Genomic DNA, 10,188 nt, shown 5'->3' on the forward strand with positions numbered 1-10,188 from the left:
CATTAGGCCACATGACATAGTAACACATCTTTACTCCTCACACTAAGCATAATATAACAAAATTTGTAGATAAATGTGAGAAAAAAATAATTTAATAAGTTGGAGGATGACATTGTGACCCATATAATATACCTATTGATGAGCCTCATCATCACCCCCCTACTGAAATTGTTTCTCATCCTCTAAGCATCCTACTCCCAAGAATCGATAGATACCATTACATCCTCAACAACTCCCTCAGCAGCCACTATGGACCTATTTGCAAGTTGCAGCATTATTATGGTCTTTCTCAAGGATCCTTGGAGGTTTAACTTGAGCATAGTCTCCTTAGTCATCACATTTATGGCAACCCCAAGATCAATCAAGGTGTGGGGGACAATGATGCCATCAATGTGCACATCTACCACAAGACTTCCAAGGTCTAGATACTTTGGGAAAATCACTCTCCCCACCATTAGATCAGAAAATTGACCAATGACATTGATGGTAGGGGTGTCTTTATTTCTCCTCCTAGGATGTTTGAAACATTTCTCCTTTATAAGCTTGTTGTAGATGGGAACATCCTTGATAGCTTCGAGGAGTGGGATTTTAACACAAAATTTTCAATTCTCCCAGAAGTTAAGTCTTTTTTGGGGTGTTCTGGTTAGAATGGATCAATCTTTCAGGAAAATGGGGTGGATTGGCTTGAGGAACACTCTCTTCCTTTTCCTCTTCAATCTCTTTAGGTGGAGATGGAGGTTGGTTATCTGGGAGCACTCTTCTAGACCTAAGGTTGATTTCTTTAATCTCCACAACATAGGTAGGGTAAGATGTCTCTCCACTATAGACCTGTTGTGTCTTCTTGTTTTTCGGTTTCGGATTTGGTTGAGCAGACATCTAGGGTTGCTTAGGTGGAGCAGGATGAATGAGTTGTGGTTGAGATGGAGGTGGACGCAATAAAGCAGGGGTTGGTTGAATTGAGGCCTCCAACCTTATGATGGGGGATTCCACTGAGGATGTGTAGAATCATATGGCTGAAATGGTTGATTGGCAGGTTGGGGTGGATACTGAGGTGCATAAGGCCAAGGAGAAGGTGTGGACCATGAGGGATGAGTAGGAGAATACCAAGGGTGCATTCTAGTTGGGATGGTAATAGAAATAGGATGCACTTTGCATGCCCTACTGGTATGGCCGAGGTCCTTGAGGTCTCCTTTGATTGATGTAACATAGTTGTTTATCCCCACCTTTTGCCCCTTGGTATACAACTTTCAATCTAGGCAAGGAAGGGCACATATCTGTGGAATGGTTTTCCTCACAGACCGAGCATATCTCTATAACATTTAGTGGATGTTAATTTCTAGGGTGCCTTCTAGTGCATTTAGGGAAAAAGATAGATAAGGATCTATTTGCTTCCTCTTGCTTCCTCTTGACCTGCATGGTGTCCATTTTCATTCTTGATAGATGTGTTGGAGGAAGAGGAACTGACAAGAGCTTGACTAGACCTACCCTTCTTCCTAGCAACCCTAGAATGGTTTTTGAATATTGTCTTGATGTTGTCATATGATAGATGATAAATTTCCCCTCCAGACATCATTTTTAGGGTTTCCAGTATGTCCTCCCTAATTCCTCTAAGAAGGAAAACTTGAGTGGTTCAAGATCAAGGGTGCATCTGGCCCTTTTACAACTGAGTTGGAAACTTTCCTCATAGTATTCCAGGGATTCATTTGGTCCAAGAGTCATCCTAAATATTTCCTCTTTGGTGTCCTTGGACCTACAATAGTCCCTATACTTTTTGTTAAAGTATTTCCTCATTTGAGTCCGAGTAGTGATGTTATCCCCGGGTAGACCCATGAACGAGCACAAGGCTGCATCCTTAAGGGTGGATGGGAACAAATTCAACTTCTAGTCATCAGAGGTATAATCATAAGTTCTACACACAATATGAAACTTAAATAGAAAGGTATCAGGGTCCTCTGAGGTTAAGCCATGGAAGTGAGGAAGAGAAGAAGGGCTTATGTTTTTCATCCTAGCATCTCCATTAGTTTCCCTGATGGGAAAATCACCCTCATTTATGTTTTCAGCAATCATGTGGGTATGTGGAATGGTTTCTTCTTCTTCTTCCCTAATAGGCTTTTCAAATATATCAGGTTGTTCACCTAAGAGGTCCTCTAACTCCCCTACAGTCATAGAGGGAAATTGACAGTTACCGAAGAAGAGTGAAGGTTGATTGTTTGATGGTGTGGGGGTATTTGGCAAGAATTTCCCTAAAGTGTATCTACTCCTATGAGGCATGAAACATATTTTTCTTTTTATGTGTTTTTCAAAATCAATAGAAAAACAGAAAGGAAACTAAGAATAACATCTACCTACTGAATGCAAAACAAAAAGAAAAGCAGAATTACATCTACCTAGACACCTCCTCGGCAACGAAACCAAAAAGTGATGAGCCCCAATATTGCAACAAGAATGCTGCAACTCCTAAAGCTACCAACTTTACTTTATCAACCTGGGGTTTCGTACAAACTTAGAGGTGACAGTGATATATACATAGTAGATGCATTATTCTACTCATGCCACCCTCATCTGGGTCACTTGATCATTAGGGTTCCAGACCATTTCTCTACTAAACTGAAAGGAGTCTAACCAATGAAAGAAGAATGTGAAGTCTAGTCCTAGTGCAGAGAAAGTAAATGCTTTTACACTCAGGAGATGAAAGTTGTCAACTTGTAAATGCTATGAAATGACACCAATCTTATGCTACTTTGCAGAAAGGAAACTATGCTAACTTGCACTCAATCATCTAGCTATCAGGGTTGCTTGAAAACAGAAGATTATTCTACCATTTCATAGTTCAAGAATGCATGCATTGACTATCTAATTCACACTTGCAGAGTAAATAAAGTTCTAATTGTTAAATTCAAAAATCAAAGTACTAATGCTATCTGATCTTGCATGAAGGGAAAGGAGTGAAATAATTGGTCTAGGTGGCACTTCTGGTCATGGAGTCCAAGCTGAGGGGTGGAACTAGTCCTAAACTAAGCTAAGATATCATTGCAGGTCAAAATAGGCTGCTACAGGTGAGCTACAAGATGTTTGCTACAAGATATCCTGAAATGCTACAGGAAGTTGGCTGAGAGGTTTTGGAGAGTAAGAATGGTGATATTAAGTGTTGGAAGGGTGTATGATAGCTGGGGATAGTGTGGGGAAGGTGATCTTCAATCTGTCCCAAGCCCATTACTTCAAGAAGATCGAGTTTGGCTAAGATGGCTTGTTCATGATGACCTGGAAATAGAGGTTTGGAACATGGGTTGGCATGCATCAACAGAAGGGGGAGAGGACCTAAATGGAGCTGGTGGAAAGGATCCTTTCCTGCAGATCAACAATCCTAGCATACCACCTGCACTTATTACTTTTCATTTGCAAATTGTTTTATGTCAATATGGAAAAGATGAATTGAATTTCGAAAAGCTAATCTAACTGCTGCTAAGAACTTAATTGATGAAATCGAATATCTTCTAAACTATAGCAATCAGGAGAAGCAAAATAACAAGTGTAACCCTTTCCAAGAAATCATAAAAAACTATCTAACTAATGCTACAACTTGATTTATGCAATTGACAAGAAAACAAACTTTGTTTTTGGGTTGTGAGAGTGGGGTCCTCTTGTCATGATCCCATGAGAGAGATGAGATAGGGGTCACTGTCACAAGTTTTCTGATGTATTTTACTCTATTGCACTACAACAACTAATTTATCCTCCAAGCTAATGGAAGCATGAATCAACCAACAACTCAATCAATCTTTTAAGCTAAAAGAGACATGAATAAACTGCAACAACTAATCAACATTCTAGCCTAAGAATATAGATACAAGAGAGGAACTTCTGCTGCTAGGGTTGGGCCCTAACCCAAGAGCTTTAGCCCTTTGAGTCAACTTAGTGTTGGATCAAAACAGAACTTCTCATTATCATTCAAAAAGTGACAAATACATCATAATAATAACATTCAAATGTGCTTTAGCTTAATGGCCTCTTGGCTACAATATATCCATGATGTAAATCCTCCGTCTTGGTCCAGAAACCATTAAATATGCATATTACTACTTTTGAATGGAACTCAAGATAGAGCTTATTGACCTTTGGTAGATTTATTATCAATGTCGGCACCTGGTTCATCTATTCCACAATATAGGGATCAGGGATATTTGGGGGGATATCTGATTTTTTGTGTGGATTAGATCTTCCTTTAACCACATCTTTGAAAGAAACTGGGCCTTTGGAGCTAGATCCAGGACATCCTCCAAGTAATCTCATACTAAGGATAAGAATCTCATTCAATTCCACAATCTTGTAGCTTGTTGTGCTCTTACTATAATTTCCCTACTTAAAAAAGGCTTTGGAGGATTGTAGGAATACCCATCAAATTTGTATCTTCCACTTGAGAGTTTGGATTTGATCTCCAGCCCATACTTTCATAGGAGTTGCTTTCTCGTTGAGGGATTTAACAAAAATCTGGATAAAATCTTCCATAGGTAGATCTAGTTTACAGCCCTCAAGGTCCCCCTTCACTTTTGATGGCATTTTCCAATGCATAATTGGTGAAGGGATCCTTAAGGACTTATACATATCTATAATTAATGGATTTAGATTTGGTATTTGAGGAATCCTTTCTACATGGTTTTCCTCCAAATCTAGGCCAAAGTAGCAGATTTGAAGACGAGGGGCACAGATCTGATCTCGACAACCTTTTTCTTGGAATTTTTGCTCCCGTATGAACCACTCCTCTACAAACAAATCCACAATGGGAAGATGTAGATCTACAATTGGAGGATTGGATCCACATGAAGTTGTGATCAGATCCACTATGGGAAAGTGTAGATCTACGATTACATGATTGAATCTGCATGAAGTTGCCATGTAAGAAATCAGATATGCCAACACCTTCATAAATTCATCAACTTCATTGAACTCAAAAGAAAGAGTCACGCCCTTTCATCAACATAGGAGATGAACTTGGTCCTTTGACTAGAAACATCCCCGTCGACGGTGGCCACAAATCGAAACCTGATCTATGTGTCAACCTTACTCCTCTGTGATTTCTTATCACGGGGAGCCCATTCACTAGGGAGATTTGAATATTTGCATCTCCACTTATCCTCTGAGATCAAAGGCATCCCAAGATGAAAATTCATTCCTTCCGCCACAAGAAAACCTTGATCTCCCATCTTCCATCAACTGGTATGATACTAGATATTGCAATCGGGATCCGTGACTTGCGCTTGGTGCATAGATCAGATTTATAACTCACGACAATAAATACAAACCTGAAACTAACCCTAAGCACAAATGCCATCACTCCTCTTATCCCTTCCCATAACTCGGTTCCTAAAAATAATTTCATTTTCACTATTTTATTTTTATTAGATATAAATTAATTAGTTTATATAAAATTTAGTTTCCACCCAAATTTATAAACCCAACCTAAACGCAACCTAATTCTTTAATAAAACCAAACCCTTTCATCACACTCTCAATGTCACCATTACAACACACTTTCTTGATTCCTATGTCACTTTTTCTTCGTGTGCGAGTATAACGGCTTAGTCAATAATTAAGTTGTCACATAACATCCCCATTTCACCAAACTTTGGCTCAACGCGAGTCTCCCAATGACTTCCAACTGTTACAAATCATATGGAATATTCACCTAAACTCATCATGCTCTTAAGACTCAAGCTCTGGGATTTGAAAATCCATGTACGCGAATTTTACTACCATAACCTTTATCATATGTATTTACTGCATTTTATAATGACTTAATGTTTATGAATTTATCTCACACCTTTTATTATGTGCATTCGGTGGATTTGATATATAATTTAGTGTTGTTTATATCCATGATGCATGAGACAAAAATTAATAACCTTGGCATGGTGTTGCAAGCGGAGAATAATCAGTTTTCTTATGAATATGATTGTAAGGATAACAATTCTCATACAACATTATTATTTATAAATTAATTAATTTATACAAAATTTAGTTTTCATAAAGTAATTAATTTATATAAAGTTTAGTTTTCATAAATTAATTAATTTATATAAAGTTTAGTTTTCATAGAAATTTAAAAACCCCACCTAAACTTAAGATAATTCTTTTATGAAGACCTTGCCATTTCACGAAACTCTGAATGCCACCATTACACCCTGACCTAAACCCAACCTAATTCTTTTATGAAGACCAAGACATTTCACCAAACTCTAAATGCCACCATTACACCACACTTTTTCAAGACTAGGCCATTTCACCAAACTCTGAATGCCACCATTACACCACACTTTTTGGATTTTTATGTAACACTTTTTTGTGTAGTAATATAATAATATAATTAATAAAAATAGTTTTTAAGTGTGATTTTTTGGAGTTTATTGTTAAATATTTAGTTAAAATTAGATAAAAAAATTTGTAACCAAATCTTGAATGGTAAATATTTAAACTAATTTTTTTTAATATATAATTTCAATGAATCCCCAACTTTCTAAACAAATTAAATAAAAAAAATTAACCATAAAACTTTCTTAAAAATCAAACATAAAAATTACTGGTAATTAAATGTTCACCAAACATCCCATTTCACCAAATTCTCACCTAATATCACCATTTCGCCAAACTTCGTCTCAACCCAAGTCTTCCAATACCTTCCAGCTGTTACAAATCCTATAAATCATTCACCTAAACTCATCACTGCTCCCAACTTTGGGTCAATTGAATCTGTTAATGCTTCCACCCGGTCCATGTGAATATGGACCAATGGTTTTTTGGTGGGGTCAGAGTCCTCTGTATCTACGGACAAAGGAAAGAGCAGCGGCTTTAAGAACGGTGAAGTCCTACCGGAAGAAGTGGATCGATCATGAAGCCATTCTTCTGATGCTGCGTGTTTGGTGTGGCTTGTGGTCATTGCAACCACAGCAGACCCCAACACTGTAACTCCTGCACCCATATTTTGCATCATACAGAGGATCGTGCTTATGATAATCTCTATGACCCTACCTGGGTGGAAGTCCCTCATTTCGATTTTTTTGTTTGTCTGAGGAAGCTCGTGGATTGACGCGGGCGCGTGGAATAAAAGTAGGGACGTGTAGTCTCTTCTGTCCTTCACAAGGGTGATCAAATCTGATCTAACTGGATAACTATCCAAGTGGGCCGCTTAGCTCAGAGAACATATGCTCCTGGAATGGTCTTTGGTGCAGAAAACTTAATATAAAGGAGTGCTTGATATAGTCTTCATCAATTGGGGTTGCAAGGTACTGTTTCACCTGATAACCTCTGGTTATTCCACACTTTGAATCTCTCTTGTGACTTTTTGAGAGAGACAATTTCTTTTTCAGGACAAAAAAGCTAGATATTATATTATATGAGAGATATAAGAGGTAATATGTTTACAACTGTAGTTGACCCAAAACATTTGATTTTTTTTTATCAAAAAAGATCAGCATGGAAGCATATCTAGATAAAATAACAGGTTCATGCCAGGAAATACAGATCTGGGAGATCCCCTTGTATATAGATCCAAAGATCATAGAGAGCACAAATCATAAGCAGAATCGACTATCTGAAGCAAAATATATACATAAGCAAAAAACAGAGGAAGAGGATTCTGCTGAGACAATTTCATAGAGTTGGTAGCTTAAAGCTTCTAGGAATACATGACCTCAACTTTGACCCACTATGGGGTTTTGCAAAATCATTGTCTAGTTGCAGACACCTGTAGTTGATCTAAATTCAACGGGACTAATAATGTTTGAATGGTCTGAGTGGAATTATTTCATCTTCTCTCATTTGCTCGTTGGTTTAGGAATTTGAGACAAATAGCAGGCTCATCTCAACCCTAAATCTGTACTTGTAGATAACCAATATTGATTTATTGCAACAGGGGAAATAACAGATCTGAAGTTAAGGTGGGAAAATAAGCACAACATACAGCTATTGCCAATTTGTGTCAACTTTAAGTCGAAATAGGCCGACTGGTAATAATATATCTGAAGCCCCTATCAATTTGGGTAACTTGACCTTTCACAGATCTAAGTGCAAATAGTCTCACTAGAAGGTCGCTGAAGCCATGCCCAATTTGAGCAAGCTTGAATGACTTACCTAAGTTACGCTTCAGGAGTCACTGGAAATGTCCAAATTTTATTTGCATTCAAACAAGGTACTTGCACATATCCCACATACAATAGGTCAGTTCTCAAAAGTCTCTTGCTTAACAATATTTCTAGGAGACCTTAAAAGAATTAGTGGGTTTGTTTCACTTCAACGATCAGATCTACCAGAAAGCAGCCACAGTGACCTATCTGTTAAGTTATTGGCAATTTTGCGTGGCGCTATAGCAGTTTGATATTGTATGGACACATAAACCCTAACTGATTTGGCTGCAACCTCAGTTTCATATTGTATGGACACATAAACCCTGACTGATTTGGCTGGAACCTCACTTTCATATTGTATGGACAGAAACCCTCTAATTTGGCTGGAACCTCACTTTCATATTTTATGGGCAGAAACCCTCTAACTGATTTGGCTGGAACCTCACTTTTATATTGTATGGACACAAACCCTCCAACTGATTTGGATGGAACCAAAGTTTGATATGGCTGAAACCCCACTTTCATATTGTATGGACACAAACCCTCCAACTGATTTGGATGGAACCTCAGTTTGATATGGCTGGAACCTCACTTTCATATTGTATGGACACAAGCCCTCCAACTGATTTGGATGGAACCTCAATTTGATATTGTATGGACAGAAACCCTATAACTGAACCTATGGTCTCATTCTTGGAACTTTCTAGTATTTCCTGGTTCCATTCTAGTAACTTTTTAGGCTTTCCTGGCCAATTATATTGATTGACAGGTGATCTTACTGGACACAGTGTATTTTTTTTATGATTTTAAGTGTCACTTAAAATAATATTGGGAGTTCCATTCTAAATTCTGTGAAAAATACCATTCAATGTGCAGAGGCTTCTGGTATTTGAAATGGATGCATTTTCATTTGAAGAACACCATTCAAACAACCAAATGAACTGATCTTCGGAATTCAGACATCAAAATATCAGAGTATACTCTAACATATAGATACCAGTTGCAAACTTGCAATCTCATGGGAACTCAGTGAGATCGCTGAATTTACGACCCTGGAGCAGTTGCTTAGGCTCTATAAATTATCCATGTGAGTTTGTAGATTAGACATTGCTTTTGGAAAAGAACCCAGTAGCGAATTAAAGCTGAGGTCAGGTATTCTAAGCGGTTTTCACAGTATTCCCAACAAGCTGATGAAATTTTTTTGATAGAAAAAGTGATGGAAAATTTTCAGTGTGCAAGAGGGAGAGGTTGCTTGCCAAGAGATGGCGAAAGGTTACCTTCCATCCCTCATTTTGGGGACATGATAGAAACCACTATTTTAACGGTGTTTTATTCACCAAATACCATACCATGAGCATATGTTATCTGAGTTTTCAGCGGTCCAATTGGACAGAGATACAGTTGGATCAGATTTGATGGCCTTTTTGAAGGACAAAAAGCCTCCACTTCCGTACGTTTATCACCCACCCCAGCGTCCATCGATTATGTGATTTGGTCAGCTTCCTCTACGGGCTTTCGTTCAGAGCAAATTCAAGATGAAGAGAACTCCTGTGAATCCGGGATTCATGTACATTGATGAACTCCTGTGAAACCTGGGTTTATCATGATGGCATGAAAACTTAGGGAGGATTGAACTATGCAGGGTCGTTTGAGTGGGGTTTCATTTTATAAAAAAGAAATGCCTTCTGGAGCATGGTTACGGTAAATGTTAATTGCAGATTATGATACTTGTTACATATTATATTATATTCGAATTACATTTGAGTTAAATTGGTTTTATTGTAATTAGTTATTTCAAATCAAATAAAATTATATATATCTATATAAATGTTTTTATAATATTTATTAAAGTTTTACTGTAATTTGTTGTTTCAAATAAAATAAAATTATATCTATATATATTTTTTGTTTTTATAATATTTATTAGATTAAATATTTAATAATTATTTGGGTTATTTTTTAATATTGTTTTTTTAATATTTATTAGATTAAATATTTGATAATTATTTGGGTTATTTTTTTAATATATTTTTTTTTAAAATAAAGATATTGATGTGATTATATTTTTGGG

At 37.2% G+C, this 10,188-nt stretch overlaps 1 long non-coding RNA gene across 1 annotated transcript; it reads left to right on the plus strand.

Annotated features, from left to right (window-relative positions):
- The first annotated feature begins 6,662 nt into the window (after positions 1 to 6,662).
- On the plus strand, positions 6,663 to 9,205 carry LOC149193441 (uncharacterized). Its single transcript, XR_016254448.1, has 2 exons — positions 6,663 to 7,277; positions 8,994 to 9,205. It is a non-coding gene; the product is annotated as an uncharacterized LOC149193441 (long non-coding RNA).
- The last annotated feature ends 983 nt before the right edge of the window (positions 9,206 to 10,188 follow it).

Source organism: Pinus tabuliformis, chromosome 2_2 (assembly GCF_031772625.1).
Source record: "Pinus tabuliformis cultivar Carrire ecotype Pingquan chromosome 2_2, CPIR1, whole genome shotgun sequence".
Lineage (NCBI taxonomy): Eukaryota > Viridiplantae > Streptophyta > Pinopsida > Pinales > Pinaceae > Pinus > Pinus tabuliformis.